This window comes from Theropithecus gelada, chromosome 4 (genome assembly GCF_003255815.1).
Source record: "Theropithecus gelada isolate Dixy chromosome 4, Tgel_1.0, whole genome shotgun sequence".
Lineage (NCBI taxonomy): Eukaryota > Metazoa > Chordata > Mammalia > Primates > Cercopithecidae > Theropithecus > Theropithecus gelada.
Window position 1 is genome coordinate 93,989,494 of NC_037671.1, and position 27,254 is coordinate 94,016,747.

At 36.2% G+C, this 27,254-nt stretch overlaps 1 pseudogene across 2 annotated transcripts; it reads left to right on the forward strand.

Moving 5' to 3' along the window:
- The first annotated feature begins 3,290 nt into the window (after positions 1-3,290).
- LOC112622973 lies at positions 3,291-26,683 on the forward strand (annotated as a pseudogene). 2 transcript variants are annotated; one of them, XR_003119064.1, is made up of 3 exons: positions 3,291-5,021; positions 22,746-22,750; positions 26,652-26,683. The product of XR_003119064.1 is annotated as a keratin, type II cytoskeletal 8 pseudogene, transcript variant X2 (transcript). The 2 variants fall into 2 exon arrangements; XR_003119063.1 differs by lacking the exons at positions 22,746-22,750; positions 26,652-26,683 and having other exon boundaries at positions 3,291-5,027.
- Positions 26,684-27,254: the final 571 nt, after the last annotated feature.

Here is a 27,254-nt window from a genome sequence, read left to right on the forward strand (position 1 = left end):
GCCAGTTTTGTTTGCGTGACTCTATGCTCACTGTATTGTCACAACTGGCCTTATGCTCATATTGTTGTTTTCTCCCTATACTCAGGTAATCACTCTTGTAGAGGAGGGTGTATACTAGATACCAACCCACCCCCAAATCCAATATTTGTCCTTCTCTGTCTTGCTTCCTTCCCTGGAAGTTCTATCCCTGTGCACTGCAATTCTAGGGTTTCCCTGCTAGCTGGCTTCCAGTTGGATTTAACTAATGAAAAGGACCAGCAACAGACTAGGATATGAATGAGACAGATCAGAAGGCTTTTTTTTTCTCTGACTTCTATGTCTTTCATCTGTGTGTTTCTTGCAGTACTTGTAACCCTTCAGAACCTCATCTTACCAGCTGATTACTCCCACATTGTTCCAACAGTCACTGGGCTTCTGTAGCACAGTTTTCTCCCGTTGCTTCTTTAATCCTAACAGGCACAAAGGCTTACTACTCTTGTCTAGCCTCTATTTACCTACCTTATGTTTGTTTCCTTTTTGCTGTCCTCACTCTATAGGTCTTCTCTTTAAAATCCCTTCACTTAAAATATCCGTCAGCTTTCTTTCTTGCTGGACCATGTTGTAAGAAATAATTTAGATCCTGAATGACTTTGTTTAGTTATTTCTGTTGTTTTTTTAACTCTCCCAGCTCCATATCTAATCTTTATAAAATTGGAATACATTTTCTAAAATAAGCATTGATTTCTTAAATTTGATGCTACAGACTAGTAATAAAAATATAAGCCTTCATATACATAGGACCTTTATAGAATTTGAAGTCTAGAGGATTACATGGTTCATATAATAATAATGTAGTATCTTTTTCAAAAATTTCCATGTAGTCTCTACTCCAAATATTTATTTTTGACCTTCATTAATGAGTGTTTTTAGATTTAGTCCTACACAACTTAATGCTCTTCTTAAATTAATTTCCTTCACTGTTCTTCACTCTCTAAAAGTTTAAAATTTGACTGTTGCTTTTTCACCTTGAAATCTTCTTCCCCATATAAAAAGGAAACACTGGTAGTTAATAATGAGTTTATTGACAATAAATCTATAGAGTAATTTATCCCAGAAGGATTGACTTCTCCTAATAGATTGCTGACTCACCTAGAATTTCACAGCTAGGGAGCCACTTTCTTCAAAGTAATGAGCAATTATGACATTGTCACCAAACAATAGCATACTGTCTCCACAAATCTTAATATAAAATATTTTGCCTTTGGAAACATATCAAGGAAATTATTGAAACTCAAGTAGTTTTACATTACTTAGTCTATAATGTTTGTTGAGTGCATTTATATAAATGTGGTTAAAAATGTAATACTAGATATTATTGCCTGGAAGCATGAGGAGATGATAATATCACTGATGTAAAAAAAAAATACAGTTCTTCACTAAAGTAGAATACTGTTTTTATTACAAATTACAGTTGTCATACTGAAGTTTAATTAAAATTTCCTCTAGAATCAAAAAGACTTCGCATCAAGGACTATATCGTATTGTAAAACCTAGGAGAAACCATTTCTTTTTTGAGTAATTTAATAGTTTGTCAACAATGTAATAGCTGTGTCTCACATGGAGAAAAACTGTGAAATCAAGTGTATTTTTTTCAAAATTCTTTCATCATTCTCCATTTTTACCATGGTACACTTTCAGTGGAATATATATCCCTGCCCCATTGGAAAATGGGATGTTAGAAAAATCCTGAATATGTTGGCAGTGTTTTCCTTATCTACTTGTGTTCATGCCTTTCACCATGAGAAAGGCCTGCCCCATATTGCTACTTCTACCTGAGAAAAACAGGGATCTGTTCTGAAAACACACTTGCTGTTCATAATCCACATTAACTCTTGAACTTGTGTATTTAAAAAAAAATTGCTAGTTTTTATAAGCCATTGTAATTCTGGGATAGTTTGTTATATAGCATAGTCACATTAATAGTTGCATTATACAAACTCTTTAGCAAAGAAATAATCAGAGGAATTCTGATAAATGAGACTTGCTGAAAGACAGTGGAACAGATTTGCATATCATTTAACAAATGCCAGTACAATCATATGTAACAACATTTTGGTCAACAATGAACCACATATAAGAAGGCCACCCCATGATATTTTAATACTGTAACTTTACTGTACCTATTCCATGTTTAGACACACAAATATGTCCCATTGTGTTACAATTGCCTAAAGTATTCAGTACAGTAACATACTGTACAGGTTTGTAGCTTAGGAGCAAGGGGCTATACCATATAGCCTGGATGTGTAGTAAGCCATGTCATATAGGTTTTTGTAAACACACTGTGAAATTTACAAAATGGCAAAATTACCTAAAGATGCATTTCTCAGAAAGTATCCCTAATATTAAGAGCATAACTGTATTTATGGATTAGTTTACACAAGAAACCATTAATTTCTACAATCTTCTCTGACCACTTGAGGAAAAGAAAATAAAAGAAAAAGCACAGATAATATTGGTATGCTTCTAACCTTGGATAAACTGTGTGTTCGGTGTGGTAAGGAAACAACTCTCGCTGCTTATATTACAATTTTTAAGAAGCTTCAAACAGTGTGATTTGTGTCCAGGATTAGCTTAGTACAATAGCCCTTTCAGAATGTGTTTTGTTTTGCTTGGTGTTTTTCTATAAAGCCGTTCATCTGCTTAAAGTGAAGACTTGGGACTGCTAGAATTCAAGTGATAGCCACTATGCTTCACTAAGAGAGTCCCTAAAGATATTACCACTTTCTTTCTCCTGAATAATTCACATAAAATGCTGCTAGGTACAGATGAGCAAGGCAGGTATCTTCAAAGGAAGGTGGTGACAGCATCTTGTCATGGGGCATTGCAACCAAGTGGGGTGAGGAGGAAGTCTGTGCAGGGTGGGAAATGGCAGCAGCTTGTCAAGGGTGCTGGAGCCTGAGCATGTTAAAATTATCTCTAGTGTTTCAAATAATTATTCAAGGTTATTCTCTACATCTGGATAGATTTTTTAAAACACTTTGTAAAGGGGCAGGCAAAATGTGTGTGTGTTTGTGTGTGTGTTTAAATGGACTCATGTAGCTACATCAAATTACACTCTTTTCTGTATGTCAAACATAGTTGTCATTACTGTTTTTCAAAAAATAAATCTTCAACTAAAATATAATTTACAATTAATTCATCTAATCATTCTATGACTGTTTCTATTACCAAAAATTTGCATATAAAAGAAGCTCCCTCATGAAAAAGAATTTGCTATATTTCATTATTAAAATGAACACACATCTCCGCTCCTTCTAGGATCTCCTCCTGGTTGGCCCACCTGCCTCCACTCCTGCCTCCACCATGTCCATCAGGGTGACCCAGAAGTCCTACAAGGTGTCCACCTCTGGCCCCCGGGCCTTCAGCAGCCGCTCCTACACGAGTGGGCCCGGTGCCCGCATCAGCTCCTCAAGCTTCTCCCGAGTGGGAAGCAGCAGCTTTCGGGGTGGCCTGGGCGGCGGCTATGGTGGGGCCAGCGGCATGGGAGGCATCACCGCAGTCACGGTCAACCAGAGCCTGCTGAGTCCCCTTAACCTGGAGGTGGACCCCAACATCCAGGCCGTGCGCACCCAGGAGAAGGAGCAGATCAAGACCCTCAACAACAAGTTTGCCTCCTTCATAGACAAGGTACGGTTCCTGGAGCAGCAGAACAAGATGCTGGAGACCAGGTGGAGCCTCCTGCAGCAGCAGAAGACGGCTCGGAGCAACATGGACAACATGTTCGAGAGTTACATCAACAACCTTAGGCGGCAGCTGGAGACTCTGGGCCAGGAGAAGCAGAAGCTGGAGGCAGAGCTTGGCAACATGCAGGGGCTGGTGGAGGACTTCAAGAACAAGTATGAGGATGAGATCAATAAACGTACAGAGATGGAGAATGAATTTGTCCTCATCAAGAAGGATGTGGATGAAGCTTACATGAACAAGGTAGAGCTGGAGTCTCGCCTGGAAGGGCTGCCTGATGAGATCAACTTCCTCAGGCAGCTGTATGAAGAGGAGATCCGGGAGCTGCAGTCCCAGATCTGGGACACATCTGTGGTGCTGTCCATGGACAACAGCCGCTCCCTGGACATTGACAGCATCATTGCTGAGGTCAAGGCACAGTACGAGGAGATCGCCAACCGCAGCCGGGCTGAGGCCGAGAGCATGTACCAGATCAAGTATGAGGAGCTGCAGAGCCTGGCTGGGAAGCACGGGGATGACCTGCGGCGCACCAAGACTGAGATCTCCGAGATGAATCGGAACATCAGCCGGCTTCAGGCTGAGATTGAGGGCCTCAAAGGCCAGAGGGCTTCCCTGGAGGCGGCTATTGCAGATGCTGAGCAGCGTGGAGAGCTGGCCATTAAGGATGCCAATGCCAAGTTGTCCGAGCTGGAGGCCGCCCTGCAGCGGGCCAAGCAAGATATGGCGCGGCAGCTGCGTGAATACCAGGAGCTGATGAACATCAAGCTGGCCCTGGACATTGAGATCGCCACCTACAGGAAGCTGCTGGAGGGCGAGGAGAGCCGGCTGGAGTCCGGGATGCAGAACATGAGTATTCATACGAAGACCACCAGCGGCTATGCAGGTGGTCTGAGCTCGGCCTATGGGGGCCTCACAAGCCCTGGCCTCAGCTACGGCCTGGGCTCCAGCTTTGGCTCTGGCGCGGGCTCCAGCTCCTTCAGCCGCACCAGCTCCTCCAGGGCCGTGGTTGTGAAGAAGATCGAGACACGCGATGGGAAGCTGGTGTCCGAGTCCTCTGACGTCCTGCCCAAGTGAACAGCTGCGGCACCCCCTCCCAGCCTACCCTTCTTGTGCTGCCCCAGAGCCTGGGAGGGAGACCGCTATGTAGGGTACCACTGGGAGCAGGAGACCCACCTGAGGGCCCTCAGCCCACCCACAGGGGAGTTTACTACGTGGGGACCCCCCTTGCCCATGTCTCCAGCTATAAAACAATTCAATTGCTTCTTTTTTTGGTCCAAAATAAAACCTCAGCTAGCTCTGCCAAATAAATAAATAAATAAATAATAAAATAAAATGAACACACAAGAAAAGTCTGATAGGCTACTTAAGACAGTTGTATCAAGAAGTGTATTGTAGAGCAGAAAAATTGAGGATAGATTTAAAAGCAAAACGAAAGAAAACTTTTTTTTTTTTTACATTCAAACTACATTAGGGAAAATTCTTTGCAAAATTTAGTTGCAATTTTCGAATACTTTCAGTAATTTCTTGCAGATGACTATAATCTAGGAAAGTCATTAGCTATTACTAACTTTAGCTATTATTCCATTATATCTCAACCTAGTGACTGTGACAATACCTTCCTATGATGCTTGCTAGGAAGGAGTGGTAAGATCAGAAGCAATGCTTTACCTTCTAGTAAACGCCCAGGGTTTCATTATCAGGGAGCTTTACCAATCCCAGGGAATTTAATCATCCTCAGCTCCCTCTCTCTTACTATTTTATACAAATATACCCTGGAGCACTTGACTGCTAATACTCTACTTGCCCCAATCATGTTCCCAATGTCTTCCAAAACAGAAAAGCAAACTATAGGATAAGAGTGACCCCCATTTGATAGAAAATCCATAGACTAAGGATACTTTATTGGCAAGATTACTAGTTAGCATCTTCATACTTAACAAAACAATTTGAGCTGAAAGGAAAGTTGTCTGTTATACTTTAACCTGACCAACTACCCATTATCTTTTATTGCCTCCAGGGTTCTTTACAGAGTATTCCTTAAGTTCATTGTTGGTTCTTCAATTTCTAATTGGCACCTGACTTGCCATTTTAGATCCAGATGTTTTCTTCAATTGAGGAATGTGTTTAAGTTAGAAAGATAGGCTTTTTTCTTCTGTGAGTATGTCTTCAATTTATTAATTAGAAATTGTTTTATTCAAATATCTGGCATTTCCCCCTTCAGATATTAGTAAATATTTATAATTAAATTTATATCTTTTTATTTATCTCTGCACCCACAGTTGGTATAATTCCCCTTCTAAAACTAAGAAATAATAATTACCATTAATATAGTGAGTGTTCTTTATATTCAAGTCATTGTGGTGGTATTTTACATCCAGGAACATCATTAAATCTTTGCAGCACTGTATGCGGTAGGAATCATTAATAATATCATAATGTAGATGAGAAGCTGGGATTCTTAGAAGTTATTAGTTTGTCCAAGAGCCCCTGTAATTGGCAAGGCCAAAATTTGTACAAAGGCTGTCTAATTCTAGAGCTTGAGCTTGGCAGGATCTCATCAAGAATTTACTAACAATTTCCTTTGGCTTTCTCACTTTTATCAGAAGTTCAAATTTAACTGCTCTATGATGACTGTCTCATTGTAACCTGCTGGCAAATATCCCTAACATTTTTTTTTCACAATCACTATGGATTAAAACCAATGTTTGAGAAAAAATTGTTCATTGCTACCTGTAGCACAGGTATCTACATATAGCTATGGCTATAGTTATAGCTATATACGTGTAGATTTAAGTAAAGGGCTTTTATGATTGTGGGGGTTGGGAAATCTAGAATCTGTAGGGAAGACCAACAGGCTGGAACTTAGGTGGGAGTTAACGCTTCAGTCTTGAAGTCAAATTTCTACTTCACTAGAAATCTTCAGATTTCACTCTTAAGGTCTTTAATTGATTAGATGTGGCCCATTCATATTATTGAAGGTGATTTTCTTTACTTAAAGTCAACTTGTTTGAGATGTTAACCACATCTACAAAATACCTTTATAGAAATACCTAGATTATTGTTTGATTAAATAACTGGGTACTATAGCTTACCCAAGTTGACATATAGAATTAACTATTACTTTGACGTATAGAATTAACTATTACGCTACCTATAAAAAGAAGCTGGCATTTCTTTTCGTAAGAATTGTAATAACCAAATTAATATAGTAATTTACTAAATGAAAATATGGAAAAAGTAACCCCTCCAATGGTATAGCTTCAAAGATTTGTAAATTTCTTAACCAAATATGAAAATATTGAGTTAGTTGTACAATCCTGATCAGACTTACAAAACCCTATTCATGAGTTTTAACTATTTAAGTATGGCATATTGAGTCGCAATGATTCTGAAGACATGTACACCTCAGGAAACTTAATTTACCATTGATATTCACTTTGGTCTTCACGCACATGCTATATGTATTCATATCACCTATTTCTGTCACTCATTACACTATCCAATCAGATAAATTATTTTTGAAAAGTTACTGACATTGTATGATATTGAAGTCTTTGCAACCAAATGTTATAATTTTCCTAATCAACTTTGTCTTGATAGTATTATTATGAAATATGAGTTGATTTTCATTTGATATGCTTCCACGTCATTTAGTTATTTTATTAGATTGATCAAATCATCCATTGGTTCATTCATGTATTAAAGATTACTGAACATATTGTAGGTACTGAGAATGCAGTGGTGGGAAAAGAGAAATTGTTCTTCCCCACAGAGTTTAGTTGTTTTGAGAGAAAGTGATTGCAGTATTATTTCCATAATATTCCCTCCTCCCCTTTTTTCTTCCAGACTGGAGTTCAATGGCTCGATCTAGACTCACTGCAAACTCCACCTCCTGGGTTCAAGTGAATCTCCTGCCTCAGCTTCCCGAGTAGCTGAGATTACAAGCGCCTGCCACCACGCTTGGCTAATTTTTGTATTTTTAGTAGAGACGGATTTCATCATGCTGGCCAGGCTGTCTCACACTCCCAACCTCAGGCGATCCGCCCACTTTGGGCTTCCAAAGTGCTGGGATTACGGGAGTGAGCCACCCGCCAGCCAATATTCCCTTTTTTGACACCATATCTTATCCATCAATAAATTGTGTTGGCACACTCTTCAAATTCTTTTCTAGAGCTTCAAAACATCTTTCCACCTCCACTGTATTTTCTGGCACACACTGACATCATCTCTGGTCTGTGTTACTTGTTACTGCTGTCACTTCCTATCTGGTTCCTCCTGCTCCTGCTGTCCTAGGTACTCTGTTGGTCTCCTTGCTCTGAAGCAAATTATGTGTATTTATGAGAAATAATGGGATGCTTTAATATGTAGACATTGTGGAAAGTGTCAGTGAAGCTAATGAACTTATCTGTCACCTCACTAATTTCATTTTTTTATGGTGAGGATATGAAAATCTAGTATTATTATTATCATCATCATCATTTTGATACAAGGTCTTACTCTGTCACCCAGCATGGAGTGCAGTGGTGTGATCCAACCTCTCCTCCTGGGCTCAAGTGATTCTTGTGCCTCAGTCTACCGAGTAGGTGGGATCACAGGTGTGTGCCACCACCACACCCAGATTGTTTCTCTATTTTTAGTAGAGACAGGGTTTTGCCATGGTGCCCAGGTCTCTCTTAGACTCCTGAGCTCAAGCGATCCACCTGCCTCAGACTCTCAAAGTGCTGGGATTTCAGGTGTGAGCCACTGTACCCAGCCAAAAATCTATTATTTTAGCAATTTTTAATTAATACATTGATAAATGTAGTCACCACGCACTGCATTAGACCACTAAAACGTCATCTTCCAGTCTAACTGCATATTTGCATAATTTAATCATCAGCTCTCCTTCCCCAATTCTTCTCCCTCCCCACATCTAGCCTCTGGTAACCACCTTTCTACTTCCTGTTTCTATGACATTGACTTTTTTAGATATCACACATAAATGAGATCATAATAATTGTCTTTCTGTGCCTGGCTTATTTCACTTAGCGTAATGTCTTCCAGTTCCATTTGTTTCATGCTGTGGCAAATGACAGAATTTCCTTCTTTTTTAATTCTTAAGATTATTCTATTATATGCATGTGCCACAATACCTTATTCATTAATTCATGGGCATTTAAATTGGTTTCTTATATTGACTATTGTGAATACTGCTGAAATTAACATGGGAGTGCAGATATCTTTTCAACATACCTATTTCAATTCCTTTGTATGCATACTCAGAATTGGAGTTACTGGATCATATGGGAATTTTAATTTTAGATTTTGGAAAAACATTCACACTATTTTCCAAAATGACTGTGTAACTTACATTCCTGTCGACATTTTACAAGGATTCCCTTTCCTCCACATTCTCACCAACACTTGCTATCATTTAGACTTTTGATAATATCCATTCTAACAGGTGTAAGGTGATATCTTATTGTGATTTTAATTTGAATTTCCTGGTGATTAGAGACTTTTAACATTTTTTAAAGTGTGTATATATATATATGACATATATATATATGTCATTCATACCCCTTTTGAAAAGAAAGTTATTCAGATTCTTTACCCATTTTTTTTTTTTTTTTTTAAATTTATTTATTATTATTATACTGTAAGTTGTAGGGTACATGTGCATAACGTGCAGGTTTGTTACATATGTATACTTGTGCCTTGTTGGTGTGCTGCACCCATCAACTCGTCATTTACATCAGGTATAACTCCCAATGCAATCCCTCCCCCCGCCCCCCCTTTACCCATTTTTTAATCCAGCAATTTGATTACTTACTATTGAGTGGTTCAAGTTGCTTATATATTTTAGATATTAGCCACTTGTCACATGTATGGTTTACAAATATTTTTCTCTAATATGTGGGTTATCATGTCAATCTATTAACTGTTTTCTATTCTGTGCAGAAAGATTTTAGTTTGGTGCAATCCCAATAATCTATTTTTGCTTTTATTAACCTGTGCTTTGGGTGTCCTATCTAAGAAATAACTGTCCAGACCAAGGTTGTGGAGCTTACCCCCAATGTCTTCTTCTATAAGGTTTACTGTTTCATGTCATACATTTAAGTTCTTTATCATTTTGAGTTGATTTTTGTCTATGGTATAAGTGCCCATTTTCTTTTTTTTCTTTTTTCTTTTTCTTTTTTTTTTTTTTTTGCACATGGATATCCAGTTTTCCCAGTATCATTTATTAAAGATATTGTAATTTTTCCATTGTGTGTTATTAGCACATTTGTTGAAAAACAATTAACCGTAAATACATGGATTTATATCTGGGTTTTCTATCCTGTTCCATTGGCCAATATGTCTATTTTTATGTCAATATCTGTTTGATTTTTATAGCTTTATAATAGATTTTCAAATCACATAGTGTGATGGCTCAAGCTTTATTCTTTTTTGCTCAAGATTTCTTTGCTATTTGGGGTCTTTAATGGTTCCATACATATTTGAGGATTTTTTTCTATTTCCGTAAAAAAAAAAAAAATTCTAGAATTTTGAAGAGATTATAATAATTTTAGATGGTTTTGGGTAATATGACCAATTTAACAATATTAATTTTTTCCCTTGGTAAAAATGAGATATCTTTCCATTTATTTGTGTCTTCTATTTCATTCATCAATATTTTATGGCTTTCAGTATACAGGTCTTTCACCTCCTTGGATACATTACTTCTAATTATTATTATTATTGCTTTTGAAAATAAAATTGTTTTCTTCATTTTTTCAGATAGTTGATTTTTAATGAATAGAAATAATATCGATTTTTGCACATGGATTTTGTACACTATGACCTTACTAAATTTATTTATTAATTCTAACAGTTTTTTGGTGGAGATTTTAGGGGTTTGAATATATAAGATTATGTCATCAGTAAACAGAAATCATTTCAGTTTATCACTGGGATAAATCCCACTTACTCAAGATGAATGATCTTTTTTAACATATTGTTGATCTTTGTTGGTATTTTATGGAGGATTTTTGCATCTGTGTAGATCAGTCAGGGATATTGGCCTGTAGTTGTTGTTGTTGCTGTTTTTCCATGTAGTATCCTTGTCTTGCTTTGATATCAGGATAATGCTGACATTATAAAATGAGTTTGGAAGTAATAACTTCTCTTCAATTTTTTGGAAGTTTATCAATGAAGCTATCAGTTCCTAGGCATTTTTAATAGGAGACATTTTGTTATTTATAAGAATTGTTGGCTCAAATTACAATTTGGAATTTTGTATTATTATTCATGCCAATATGGTAAATAAAGCACATTGATCCATTTGCTAGACAATATTAAAATTTTATATTATTTATTATGGATGCCCATATGGTAAGTAAAGTACACTGATCCATTTACTAGGCAATTTTAAATAATAATTTTGTGGACATTTAACAGTTGCTAGCAAAATTCTCAAATGAAGAAATTTTTCTTGCTTTCTTTTAAGTGTTTTAAAATTTTTTAACAGCATAAAAATTTGACTGCCTGGTGATATGATTCTGGATATACTCATTCCAACATACCTGTACAAATGACTGTATAGCCATTAAACTATAAAACTCATTTCCTGGCCCAAAAATATAAAAAGTAAATGTCCTTAATACTTCTGGTAAAGACCTCAGGACTTCACTGAATTTATTCTCTTATAATCTGAGAAATTCTTATTATTCAATTCTAAACCTGAGAAATGTCTTAGCATTTAGGTTAATTATTCATCCAAGAAAAAAAAAGTAAGAACTATTTTAAACATTTCAGAACAGATATTTTCAAGATTTAATGTATAAGCATGACTATATCTGTGCTGAAATTTTTGACTCCTAGAAACACATTTAGAGGTTTGTATATTATTTAGGTTGCATTCTTTGAGTTTTTATGACAACTGATAATTTCCTTTTAAATTTCTAAAAAACCAGTCGTCCAAACTTCTATAGTATTTGTAAAGCCCTTTAGGGTAGTTTCTGTTGTTGTGCACTTCTTTCTGACCACAGAAACTAGCCTTCAGTACCTGACTGTAGATAGCTGTTCAGTGATAAATTTGTACACAGAAATATTACAATGACAGTGAAAGAGATGTATTTCTTACAGTCGAAGGTAATCAAGGTAGCTATCCAAACTTATTTATTTATTTATTTGTTTATTTATTTTATGCGATGAAACAATTTTATTAAATTATAAGATCTACAAATATCTACAAATAGCTCTTGTCAGCTTAATACTACTTTGGTTTTAATAACAGGAGGAAAAAAATCAAGTAAGAGGGGTGCTAGTAACATGTTCCAGGCTGGAAGGAGGAATAAGTGATATTTGTCTATTTCAAATTTCCAAATATCATAAACACAAAATTGGAAAGATTTTCCTTAGTAAATTTCTGTGTAGCTTTTATTAAACATTTTCGCAGAGAAAAATGTCCATAACATTAAATGCTAAAAGTATTTTTTAAACGCTTTTGAATACTCTCAGCTGATCAAAAACACCTAGAACTTTACATGTAAGCAATTTGTTATTTTCACATTATCTGTGGTTTATTTTCCTACAAATCAGTATGTGTTTCCTGTTGCATAAGTGAAAATTGTCCTACTTATCACTTGCTTATTACATCCTATATTTGCATAAAATGATGAAATTACTCCCACTTTATTTAACTTAGTATACCAGAATCCTTTTCAATCCATTGAATTAAACTCAATGTTATTTGAAAAACCTAGAAAACAAATGATGTTAACACACCTGTCACTGTGAGCTACTTTAGAGGATTTATGTACTTTTTTCTGTGGCACTTCCACTCAGTGTGCATGTCATCTAGTTTTTAAATTAAAAATGCAGTACTACTTTCCTTAAGATATTAATAATTTGTCATATTTTCAAATATAAACAGGAAGCTATAAGGACAAACTATGTACTGTAAAAATAGATTTACTAAGAGACCAATATAAATCATAAATCAAGTGCTATTAGTAAACTGCTTATACTTATAATATTGTCTTCTTTGTATAAATGGTCATAGTCACAATTATAGCATCAAAATTCTATGCCTTTTGTTATTTTAGATTTTTTTCCTAAATATTGCTGCCCATCTCCAGTGAGAAATAATCTAGACTTATCATTTAAATGATAATAATATATAACATTTCTATATGAATGATAATAATATACAGTTGACCCTTGAAAAATATGATTTTGAACTGCATGAGAACACTAAACATGATTTTTTTCAATAAATATATTGGAAAGTTTGGGGGAGATTTGTGACAATTTGAAAAACACACAGATAATCAGTTTAGCCTAGAAATATCAACAATTATTTTTTAAAGTTAGGTATGTCACGAATACATAGAACGTCAGTAGATACTAGTTTATTTTATTATTTGCTACAATCAGATATAATAAATCTGTTATACAAAGTAAATATTTATCAAAACATAGAACACAGACCACACATGGCTCCATTAGCTGCCAAGAGAAAGGGTAACAAACTTAAAGATGCAATATTAAATCATAACTGCATAAAGTTAACAGTGGTACATACCCCACTACTTTTAAAATTGTGTAACCACCTTCTGTTGCTGTTGCAGTGGGCTCAAGTGTTGCCAGTATTCACTTAAAATGCCATGTGATGCTAGTCATCTTTGTGTCAGTAGTTCCCTCCTCCTGCAAATTGTGATTCACTGTAAAAAGCAATCTCCCGCGGTTCTTGAGTATTTTTTTTATCATGTTTAGTGCCATACCATAAACCTTGAATAACACCATTAAAGCCATACAAAATGCCACTAGCGGTGCTAGAAGTGTTCCCAAGCATCAAAGTCACCACATTACAAGAAAAGTTGAATTGTTTGATATGTACCATAGATTGAGGTTTGCCTGCTATTTCAGACAGGCAATAAAACTTGTAAAGAGATGCTGTAAACTAATGGTATTGATTTTCCCTTCCTTATGATTCTCTTAATTACATTTTATTTTCTCTAACTTTATTGTAAGAATACAGTAATAAAATAAATATACAAAATATGTGTTAACCATCTGTTTGGGTTATCAGGAAACCTTCCAGCCAACAGTGGGCTATTAGTAGCTAAATTTTTAGGGGAGTCAAAATTACACATAGAATTTTGACTGTTTAGGGGTCAGTACTTTTAACTCACAAACTGTTCAGGTATCAACTGTATATCTCTAGAAGACTGACATGTGAAGACTATAATGATTTTAATGCTTAAAATCTTTTCTATCTAGTTACATAGTTGCTCTAGAGCAAAACTCTTTAGGAAATTCATGAATGTGATGGAATTTCACCATAGTAATTTGCTCTATTTAATTGGTAAGGACAGGAAAAGGTGTGCTTGTTACAAGGGGAAACATTTTACTTGCCTTCTTGTCATACTATTGGTGCGGAAGAGATTCCCATCCCAAGATTGGAGGGATAGCCAAACACACTACATCTGACACTGGAATGATAAAATCAGCTGCAGTTATTAGTCACATCTACTGATAGCCTGAAGGAAGAGCAGACCACATGTCATGCAGGACCACCTGGGGCCACAGGGGATCTGTGCTTCAGAACAAAGTGAACAACCAGGGTCTCCACCGGAGATTGTTATTGGTTTATTTGAATAGTTTCACAGACTGACAAAGAACTGAAACCTGCTATTCAGGGATAAGTGGGAAGCACATCTAGTCAATTTATTAAGCAGGGTTGTTGGCTAGAAGACCTTATCCATCAGGGAAGAATGGGGATGGGAAGTTGTGGTTAGACCATTTGAGGCCCTCCTGGCTTCCCCCATTTGTCTAAGCAACACTTAATATTGGGCCTTAATATTAGACCTTTTACCATGGGAAATAAGTGTTGTAATGGAACTGGTTAGGAGAAAAAAAAAAAAAAAAAAAAAAAAGCTGCTCTGTATTTAAGGCAGCCTGTGCATTAATCAAAATTTCTAAATATATTATCTGCATGGCCTCAAAAAGTAATCCAAGTCTTGAAATTTGTTTTCCTCAAGGATGTAACAGAGAAACTAATACTTGACCTATGTTTCTTGCAGTATATTTTTTAATTTAAACTTCTCATTTTGAGAGATGACTGTAAACTCACATGCACCTCTAAAGAGTAATACAAACATCTCTTACACACCAAACCTAGGTTCCTCCAGTGATAACATCTTGAAATACAATGTAAATCTAGTGCAATATCACAATCAGGGTATTGACATTAATACAGTTCAGATACAGAACACTTCCATCTTCACAGCGATCCATTCTGTTTCCCTCTTACAGCAACATTTTCATCCCTTCATATTTCCATTCCTGAGCCCTGACAACTCTCCATCTGCCCTTCATCTCTAGAATTTTGTCATTGCAAAATATTTTATAAAATTAAACCATATAGTGACATTTTAGATTAACTATCTTCACTCAGTACAATTCCCTGGTGATTTATTCAAGCTGTTCTTTGTATCGATAATCCATTCATTTACATCTCAGAGTATTGTTATACTGCATGGAAGACCAAAGTGGGTTTAATTATCTGTGTATTTGGTGATCATCTGCATTGTTTGCAGTTCTGGGTTGTTTTCTGGCTACTGTGATTAAAACTATTATAAGTACTTGTGTATAGGTCTTGTATAAAGATATGTCTGATTTCTCTGAGATATAAGCTCAAGAATGTAATTTCTGGGTCATGTGATATTTTATTTAAAAAATTTCAAACTGTTTTCCAGAGTGAATGTACCACGTCACATTCCCATAAGCAGTGTATGAGTGATCCAGTGCCTTCAGGTCATCACCAGGATTTGGTGATGTCACTGTTTTTTTTATTTATTTTTTTTAATTTTAGCCTTTCTGATGTACAATGCTCATTGTGGTTTTAATTGGCTTTTACTCAATGGTTAATGGTGTTAATTATTTGTGGAATTTTACTGATGTTTTTATGCCTTATTGCCATCTGTATAAACTCTTTGGTGAAATTCTGCTTATGTATTTTGCCAGTTTTCAATTTGGATTTGTATGTTTTGTTTTTTATTTATTTTTTACTGTTGATGTTTGAATGTTCATTATGTATTCTAGATGTTAGTCTTTGACAGACATGCGGTTTGCAAATATTTACTCCCAGTCTGTGGGTTGCTTATCTTCTTAACAGGGTCTTTTAAGGCACAAATCATCTAATTTTAATTAGGTCTGATTTATCAATTTTTCTATTTTAGATGATAATTTTGGTATCAAATCTAAGACCTCGTTGCTTAGGCCTGGATTCCAAATACATTGCCTTATGTGTTTTCTAAAAGTTTTATAATTTCATATTTTAGTACATTAATATATTTTCTTATAAGACATGTGGATTAATTTGAGGTTCATAGTTTCTCCTATGAATATCCTATTACTCTGGAACAATGCAATAAAGACACTATTTTTTCTTATTTAAGTATGAGTCTGTCAAAAAATCAGTTGACTATATTTGTATATTTGTGTGAATCTGTTTATAAGTTCTCTATTCTGCCTTTTATTTAACACATTGATTGATATGTCTATTTATCTGCCAATATTACATTCCTGATTATTATTATAGCTGTATAACAGACTTATTCAATAATGAGTTGAGTCATTTCCCCCATCTTATTTTTCATCAAGATTGTTTTAGCTCTTCTCTGACTTTAATATTTCCACATGAATATTAGAATAAGCTTATCTATGTCTATAAAAAACTTGTAAAATATGACTTAAATTACATTAAATCCATAGATTGATTTGAGGGAGAATAGACATCTTTACTGTGTTAAGTCTTCCAATCCATGAACACACTATATCTCCCCATTTACTTAGGTTTTCTTTGATTTCTCGCATCAACTTTTTGTAATTTTTAGCATATATATTTTATACAACTTTTTTTATGTTTTTGCCTGAATGTTTTATTTTCTTTGGAGTGATTATAAATGATGTTGTATTTTTAATTTTGTTTCCACATGTTCATTTTTAATCTACAGAAATGTGATTGAGTTTTGCTTATCAATTGATCTTGTATCCTGCAACATTGGTGAACTCAATTATTAGTTCTAGAAGGCTTTTGTTTCTGATATATATATATACATTTTTTTTACATATATTCACAAGGATCCATATATATATAAGGAATATACATATTATAGAACATCTTAGGATGTTCTATGTAGACAATCATGTCACCCGAAAGTGGGGAAAGTTTTATTTCTTCTACTCCATTCTAGATGTTTTTTCTTTTCTTCTTTTTTTTATTTAATTCAATGACTACAACGTTCAGTTCTATGTTGAATAAGAATGGTGAGAGTGTCATTCCCCACCTTGTTCCTGATGTCAGTGAGAAAGGAGTCAGTCTTTACTATTAATCATAAAATCATCTGTAGATATTTCATGGATGCTCTCTGTGAAGTCATGGAAATTATTTTCTATTCCTAGTTTGCCAGACTTTTTTTTCATCATGAATGTGTATTGAATTTCATTAAATGCACTTTCTGTATCAATTAATATAATCATGTTGTTTTCTAATTTAGCCTATTGATATGATATAGTGCTTCAAATGGTAAACCAACTCTTCATGTGTCAATAAAAAATCTGTTGTAGAATAGTATTAAATTCTTGGTTAACAAACAGAATTATTGTTAAAATTTACTGGATTTAACTGCCTAATATTTTAAGAATTTTGGGGTCTAAGTTTATGAGAGATATTGTTCTGCGGTTTTCTTTTCTATTTCCTTCTTTGCTTTGTTTCTTCTTTTTTCTTTCCTTCCTTCCCTTCTTCCTTTTATTTTCTTTGTACTGTCTCTAGTTTTGATATCAGGATAATACTCATTGCTCTTCTGTTTTCTGCAAAAGGTTACATAAAGTTGGTGTAAATTCTTCTTTAAATGCTTAGTAAAATTTAACAGTGAAGCCATGTGTACTCAAATATTTCTTTCTAGGAAAGGTGTTAATTAGAAATTTAAAATTCCTAATGATTTTAATGCTATTATCAATTTATTTTTATTGAATTTTGGTACTTTGCAGTTTTTGAAGAATCAGTTCTGTTATTCTCAGTTGTCAAGTTGTACTGAAAAGTTGTTTATAGAATTTCCTTATTATCTTTTCAGTAAGTTCGAGATCCTTAGTGATATATTCTGTTTCATTTCTGCTATTAGTCATTGCATTTTTCTCTGTTTACCTTTATCATTCTTGCTAATGGTTTATCGATTTTATTGATATTTTCAAATAATTAGCTTTTTGTTTCATGGATTTTCTTTTATTGTTTTCATAATCTTAATTTTATTATTAATTTTACTATTATTTTCTTTTACTTTTACTTTTTCTTTTTCTTTTTTTTTTTTTTTTTTTTTTTTTTTTTTTTTTTTTTTTTTTTTTTTGAGACGGAGTCTCACTCTATCGCCCAGGCTGGAGTGCAGTGGCGCGATCTTGGCTCACTGCAAGGTCCGCCTCCCAGATTCAAGCCATTCTCCTGCCTCTGCCTACGGAGTAGCTGAGACTACAGGCACCCGCCACAACGCCAGGTTAATTTTTGTATTGTTAGTAGAGACGAGGTTTCGCGGTGTTAGCCAGGATGGTCTCGATCTCCTGATCTCGTGATCCGCCTGCCTCGGCCTCCCGAAGTGCTGGGATTACAGGCGTAAGTCACTGCGCCCGGACAATTTTGCTGTCATTTTCTAACTTTTTTCTTTCTCCTTGTTTTTGACTTAATTTGCTCTTTGTTCTAATACTAAAAGTAGGAACTTAACTTATTGATTTGAAATTGTTTCTTTTTCTTATGTAAACAATTCTATTTTTTTTTTTTTCCTCAGCAGTGCTTTAGCTGTATCTCACCTATATGGATGCATTGTATTATAATTCTCATTTAATTTCATGTATTTTTTGTTTCCTTTGAAACTTGCTATTGGGCTTACAGATTATTTAGAAATGTGTTGCTCAGTTTCCAAATGTTTTAAGATTTTTTTTTTTTTTTTCTGTAACCAGTTTCTAGTTTGATTACATTATGGTTGGAGAAGACACGCCACATATTTTAAAATTTCTCTAAATTGTTTAGACTGTTTTATGATCCAAGATGTAACCCATATTGGTGAGTGTTCTCACCATATGAAGTGAAGTATGGGACTTGAAGGAAATGCACATGCTGTCTTGTAGATTAAAGAGTTCTATATGTGTCAATTAGTTCCTATAGTTGATGGTGGTGTTCAGCTCTTCTGTGTCGTTGCTAGTTTTCTGTCTATTGATTGTATTAATTACTGAGAGTGGGGTGTTGAAGTTTCCAACTACAATTGTAGATTTGTCTATTTCTCCTAACTCTATCTTTTGTTCTTTCCTGTATTTAGAAGATCTATTGTGTGGGATATACCCACTAATGATCACTATGACCTCTGTATTAGTTTGCTAGGGCTGCTATAACAAAAAGACAAAAGCAATGAGCCTTAAACAACAGAAATTTATTTTATCACAGTTCTGGAGGCTAGAAATCTAAGATAAAGGTGTTGGCAAGTTTGTTTCTTCTAAGGGCTCTCTTCTTGGCTTGCAGATAGAGCTTCCTTCTTGTGATGTGCTCACATAGCCTATTCTCTGTGCATGCACATCCCTGATGTCTCTTCTTCTTTTAAGGATGCCAATCATATTGAATTAATGTCACTCTCCTGATATCATTTAACCTTAACTTCCTATTTAAAGGCTCTATTTCCAAATACAGTCACACTGGCATTAGGACTTCAAGATATAAATTTTGGTAAACATAATTCAGTCAATAAAAACATTTTAATGGATTAATTATTTTATCATTATAACATATCTTTTTATAACTCTGATAATTTTCTTTGCTTTGAAACCTGTTTTATCTGATATTAATATAGTCATTCAATTTGTTTTTTTAATATTAATGTGGTTTATCTTTTCCCTTTAAGTTTCATCCTGCATATGACATTGTGTTTGAAGTGAATTTCCCAAAGACAGTATATAAAGCGTGGATATTTTTAAAATCCACTCTGTCAATCTCAGTGTTTTAATCAGTGTATTTTCATAATTTACATTTAAGTAATTTTTTGTTGTGGTACTGCATAAATCTGTGATTTCATTTATTTCTATTTTCTCTATTTCTCATTATTTTTCTTTTCTTCCTTTCATTTGGATTACATTAATATTTTATAGAATTCCATATTTTCATTGTGTTTTGGAATATATCACTTTGTATAGTTATCTTAATGGTTGTTCTAAGCAGTACAATATACATATATAACTTACCACAATCAACAGTTACTGACATTTTACTTTTTTTTTTTTTTTTTTAACACAAGACTCTGTCTATGTTGCCCAGGCTGAGTTTCAACTCCCAAGTTCATGTTATTACCTCACCTCAGCATCATGAATAGTTGGGATTACAGGTGCACAATACCGTATCTAGTGATATTTTACCACTTCAAGTAAGTACTGTATCTGTAGTTCTATTAATATCTCTGTACTGCCTCATTATAAAAATTTGTCTCAATTATTTCTCTGCATACACTATAACATAACTTTGGCTTCTGCCATCCAATATGATTTTTAAAACTCATGAGGAGAAAAAAAAATCTTTCCCTAATATACCTATTTTTAAGTGAAATCCCAGATTTCCTGTCATCATTTTCATTCTAATTGGATAGATTTCTTAGCCATTCTTTAAGGGTAAATTGCTAGGATAAAATTAAATATTTCTTTGCCTGAGAATATCTTAATTTCCCCTTCAACCCTGAAGGACAGTTTTGCAAGATATTGAATTTGTGGTTGACAGTTCTTTTTCCTTTCAGCACTTAAAATTATCATGCCCCTTTCTTCAGACCTTCATGGTCAAATCGGAACTTCACTTTTATTTGAATAAGTTTTTTGTTTGTTTGTTTTGTTTTGTTTTGTTTTGTTTTCGTACAGATAATGCATCATTTCTCTCTGGTTGCCTTTAAGATATCTTTTTTTGTCTTTCATTTTTAGAAGTTCACTTATCATGTGTCATGGAGAGGATTGCGCTGAATTTATCTTGTATGGGATTCACTCAGCTTCTTGAATCTGTAAATTCATTTTTTTTTTTTTGCCAAATTTGGGGAGTTTTCAGCGATTATATTTTGAATATTTTCATGCCTGTATTCTTTCTGCTTTTTGCCTGAGTCTCCAATAATAGAAATATTTGATATTATGTTCTGTTCCACATGTCCCTGAAACTGTATTCAGGTTTTTTTTTCAGTCTAGTCTGTGATTCAGATTGAGTAAATTCTGTTGATCCCCTCAAGTTTACTGCTTCTATCTTCTGTCATCTCCACTCTACTACTGAACCCATTAAACAAATAGAAGGTATAAGATAGAGTCAAATGGAAATTATGGAACCAAGAAATGCAATAACCAATTAAAAACTCACTTGATGGGTTTTTATTTTGGTTATTACATTTTTTGATTCCATAATTCCCATTTGATTCTGTTTTATAACTTCTATTTATTTAATGACTTTTTATTTTTTTCATTAATTTCAAGAGATGCATAATTAATTATTGAAGCATTTTTGTGATAACTACTTTGAAATCTTTGATATACAGTTCTACTATATTATTTATGTCCGTGTCAGCAACAGTTGGTTGGCTTCTTTTTCTCATTTAAGTTTTGATTTTTCGGGGCGGAGCAAGATGGCCGAATAGGAACAGCTCCAGTCTCCAACTCCCAGCGCGAGCGACACAGAAGACCGGTGATTTCTGCATTTTCAACTGAGGTACTGGGTTCATCTCACTGGGGAGTGCCGGACGACGGTGCTGGTCAGCTGCTGCAGCCCGACCAGCCAGAGCTGAAGCAGGGCGAGGCATCGCCTCACCTGGGAAGCCCAAGGGGGGAAAGGAATCCCTTTTCCTAGCCAGGGGAACTGAGACACACAACACCTGGAAAATCGGGTAACTCCCACCCCAATATTGCGCTTTAAGCAACCAGGCACACCAGGAGATCATATCCCACACCTGGCCGGGAGGGTCCCACGCCCACAGAGCCTCCCTCATTGCTAGCACAGCAGTCTGTGATCTACGGGCAAGGCAGCAGCGAGGCTGGGGGAGGGGCGCCCGCCATTGCTGAGGCTTAAGTAGGTAAACAAAGCTGCTGGGAAGCTCGAACTGGGTGGAGCTCACAGCAGCTCAAGGAAACCTGCCTGTCTCTGTAGACTCCACCTCTGGGGACAGGGCACAGCTACACAACAACAACAACAACAACAAAAAAGCAGCAGAAAGCTCTGCAGACGCAAACGACTCTGTCTGACAGCTTTGAAGAGAGCAGTGGATCTCCCAACACGGAGGTTGAGATCTGAGAAGGGACAGACTGCCTGCTCAAGTGGGTCCCTGACCCCTGAGTAGCCTAACTGGGAGACATCCCCCACTAGGGGCAGTCTGACACCCCACACCTCACAGGGTGGAGTACACCCCTGAGAGGAAGCTTCCAAAGCAAGAATCAGACAGGTACACTTGCTGTTCAGAAATATTCTATCTTCTGCAGCCTCTGCTGCTGATACACAGGCAAACAGGGTCTGGAGTGGACCTCAAGCAATCTCCAACAGACCTACAGCTGAGGGTCCTGACTGTTAGAAGGAAAACTATCAAACAGGAAGGACACCTACACCAAAACCCCATCAGTCCATCACCATCATCAAAGACCAGAGGCAGATAAAACCACAAAGATGGGGAAAAAGCAGGGCAGAAAAGCTGGAAATTCAAAAAATAAGAGCACATCTCCCCCGGCAAAGGAGCGCAGCTCATCGCCAGCAACGGATCAAAGCTGGACGGAGAATGACTTTGACGAGATGAGAGAAGAAGGCTTCAGTCCATCAAATTTCTCAGAGCTAAAGGAGGAATTACGTACCCAGCACAAAGAAACTAACAATCTTGAAAAAAAAGTGGAAGAATTGACGGCTAGAGTAATTAATGCAGAGAAGGTCATAAACGAAATGAAAGAGATGAAAACCATGACACGAGAAATACGTGACAAATGCACAAGCTTCAGTAACCGACTCGATCAACTGGAAGAAAGAGTATCAGCGATTGAGGATCAAATGAATGAAATGAAGCGAGAAGAGAAACCAAAAGAAAAAAGAAGAAAAAGAAATGAACAAAGCCTGCAAGAAGTATGGGATTATGTAAAAAGACCAAATCTACGTCTGATTGGGGTGTCTGAAAGTGAGGGGGAAAATGGAACCAAGTTGGAAAACACTCTTCAGGATATCATCCAGGAGAACTTCCCCAACCTAGTAGGGCAGGCCAACATTCAAATCCAGGAAATACAGAGAACGCCACAAAGACACTCCTTGAGAAGAGCAACTCCAAGACACATAATTGTCAGATTCACCAAAGTTGAAATGAAGGAAAAAATCTTAAGGGCAGCCAGAGAGAAAGGTCGGGTTACCCACAAAGGGAAGCCCATCAGAATAACAGCAGACCTCTCAGCAGAAACTCTACAAGCCAGGAGAGAGTGGGGGCCAATATTCAACATTCTTAAAGAACCCAGAATTTCATATCCAGCCAAACTAAGTTTCATAAGTGAAGGAGAAATAAAATCCTTTCCAGATAAGCAAATGCTTAGAGATTTTGTCACCACTAGGCCTGCCTTACAAGAGACCCTGAAGGAAGCACTAAACATGGAAAGGAACAACCGGTACCAGCCATTGCAAAAACATGCCAAAATGTAAAGACCATCGAGGCTAGGAAGAAACTGCATCAACTAACGAGCAAAATAACCAGTTAATATCATAATGGCAGGATCAAGTTCACACATAACAATCTTAACCTTAAATGTAAATGGACTAAATGCTCCAATGAAAAGACACAGACTGGCAAACTGGATAAAGAGTCAAGACCCATCAGTCTGCTGTATTCAGGAGACCCATCTCACACGCAGAGACATACATAGGCTCAAAATAAAGGGATGGAGGAAGATTTACCAAGCAAATGGAGAACAAAAAAAAGCGGGGGTTGCAATCCTAGTCTCTGATAAAACAGACTTTAAACCATCAAAGATCAAAAGAGACAAAGAAGGCCATTACATAATGGTAAAGGGATCAATTCAACAGGAAGAGCTAACTATCCTAAATATATATGCACCCAATACAGGAGCACCCAGATTCATAAAGTAAGTCCTTAGAGACTTACAAAGAGACTTAGACTCCCATACAATAATAATGGGAGACTTCAACACTCCACTGTCAACATTAGACAGATCAACGAGACAGAAAGTTAACAAGGATATCCAGGAATTGAACTCATCTCTGCAGCAAGCAGACCTAATAGACATCTATAGAACTCTCCACCCCAAATCAACAGAATATACATTCTTCTCAGCACCACATCGTACTTACTCCAAAATTGACCACATAATTGGAAGTAAAGCACTCCTCAGCAAATGTACAAGAACAGAAATTATAACAAACTGTCTCTCAGACCACAGTGCAATCAAACTAGAACTCAGGACTAAGAAACTCAATCAAAACCGCTCAACTACATGGAAACTGAACAACCTGCTCCTGAATGACTACTGGGTACATAACGAAATGAAGGCAGAAATAAAGATGTTCTTTGAAACCAATGAGAACAAAGATACAACATACCAGAATCTCTGGGACACATTTAAAGCAGTGTGTAGAGGGAAATTCATAGCACTAAATGCCCACAAGAGAAAGCAGGAAAGATCAAAAATTGACACTCTAACATCGCAATTAAAAGAACTAGAGAAGCAAGAGCAAACACATTCCAAAGCTAGCAGAAGGCAAGAAATAACTAAGATCAGAGCAGAACTGAAGGAGATAGAGACACAAAAAACCCTCCAAAAATCAATGAATCCAGGAGTTGGTTTTTTGAAAAGATCAACAAAATTGACAGACCACTAGCAAAACTAATAAAGAAGAAAAGAGAGAAGAATCAAATCAACGCAATTAAAAATGATAAAGGGGATATCACCACCGACCCCACAGAAATACAAACTACCATCAGAGAATACTATAAACACCTCTACGCAAATAAACTGGAAAACCTAGAAGAAATGGATAATTTTCTGGACACTTACACTCTTCCAAGACTAAACCAGGAAGAAGTTGAATCCCTGAATAGACCATAGTAGGCTCTGAAATTGAGGCAATAATTAATAGCCTACCAACCAAAAAAAGTCCAGGACCAGATGGATTCACAGCTGAATTCTACCAGAGGTATACGGAGGAGTTGGTACCATTCCTTCTGAAACTATTCCAATCAATAGAAAAAGAGGGAATCCTCCCTAACTCATTTTATGAGGCCAACATCATCCTGATACCAAAGCCTGGCAGAGACACAACAAAAAAAGAGAATTTTACACCAATATCCCTGATGAACATCGATGCAAAAATCCTCAATAAAATACTGGCAAACCAGATTCAACAACACATCAAAAAGCTTATCCACCATGATCAAGTGGGCTTCATCCCTGGGATGCAAGGCTGGTTCAACATTCGCAAATCAATAAACATAATCCAGCATATAAACAGAACCAAAGACAAGAACCACATGATTATCTCAATAGATGCAGAAAAGGCTTTTGACAAAATTCAACAGCCCTTCATGCTAAAAACGCTCAATAAATTCGGTATTGATGGAACATACCTCAAAATAATAAGAGCTATTTATGACAAACCCACAGCCAATATCATACTGAATGGGCAAAAACTGGAAAAATTCCCTTTGAAAACTGGCACAAGACAGGGATGCCCTCTCTCACCACTCCTATTCAACATAGTGTTGGAAGTTCTGGCTAGGGCAATTAGGCAAGAGAAAGAAATCAGGGGTATTCAGTTAGGAAAAGAAGAAGTCAAATTGTCCCTGTTTGCAGATGACATGATTGTATATTTAGAAAACCCCATTGTCTCAGCCCAAAATCTCCTTAAGCTGATAAGCAACTTCAGCAAAGTCTCAGGATACAAAATTAATGTGCAAAAATCACAAGCATTCTTATACACCAATAACAGACAAACAGAGAGCCAAATCATGAATGAACTTCCATTCACAATTGCTTCAAAGAGAATAAAATACCTAGGAATCCAACTTACAAGGGATGTAAAGGACCTCTTCAAGGAGAACTACAAACCACTGCTCAGTGAAATAAAAGAGGACACAAACAAATGGAAGAACATACCATGCTCATGGATAGGAAGAATCAATATCGTGAAAATGGCCATACTGCCCAAGGTTATTTACAGATTCAATGCCATCCCCATCAAGCTACCAATGAGTTTCTTCACAGAATTGGAAAAAACTGCTTTAAAGTTCATATGGAACCAAAAAAGAGCCCGCATCTCCAAGACAATCCTAAGTCAAAAGAACAAAGCTGGAGGCATCACGCTACCTGACTTCAAACTATACTACAAGTCTACAGTAACCAAAACAGCATGGTACTGGTACCAAAACAGAGATATAGACCAATGGAACAGAACAGAGTCCTCAGAAATAATACCACACATCTACAGCCATCTGATCTTTGACAAACCTGAGAAAAACAAGAAATGGGGAAAGGATTCCCTATTTAATAAATGGTGCTGGGAAAATTGGCTAGCCATAAGTAGAAAGCTGAAACTGGATCCTTTCCTTACTCCTTATACGAAAATTAATTCAAGATGGATTAGAGACTTAAATGTTAGACCTAATACCATAAAAATCCTAGAGGAAAACCTAGGTAGTACCATTCAGGACATAGGCATGGGCAAAGACTTCATGTCTAAAACACCAAAAGCAACGGCAGCAAAAGCTAAAATTGACAAATGGGATCTCATTAAACTAAAGAGCTTCTGCACAGCAAAAGAAACTACCATCAGAGTGAACAGGCAACCTACAGAATGGGAGAAAATTTTTGCAATCTACTCATCTGACAAAGGGCTAATATCCAGAACCTACAAAGAACTCAAACAAATTTACAAGAAAAAAACAAACAACCCCATCAAAAAGTGGGCAAAGGATATGAACAGACATTTCTCCAAAGAAGACATTCATACAGCCAACAGACATATGAAAAAATGCTCATCATCACTGGCCATCAGAGAAATGCAAATCAAAACCACAATGAGATACCATCTCACACCAGTTAGAATGGCGATCATTAAAAAGTCAGGAAACAACAGGTGCTGGAGAGGATGTGGAGAAATAGGAACACTTTTACACTGTTGGTGGGATTGTAAACTAGTTCAACCATTATGTAAAACAGTATGGCGATTCCTCAAGGATCTAGAACTAGATGTACCATATGACCCAGCCATCCCATTACTGGGGATATACCCAAAGGATTATAAATTATGCTGCTATAAAGACACATGCACACGTATGTTTATTGCAGCACTATGCACAATAGCAAAGACTTGGAATCAACCCAAATGTCCATCAGTGACAGATTGGATTAAGAAAATGTGGCACATATACACCATGGAATACTATGCAGCCATAAAAAAGGATGAGTTTGCGTCCTTTGTAGGGACATGGATGCAGCTGGAAACCATCATTCTTAGCAAACTATCACAAGAACAGAAA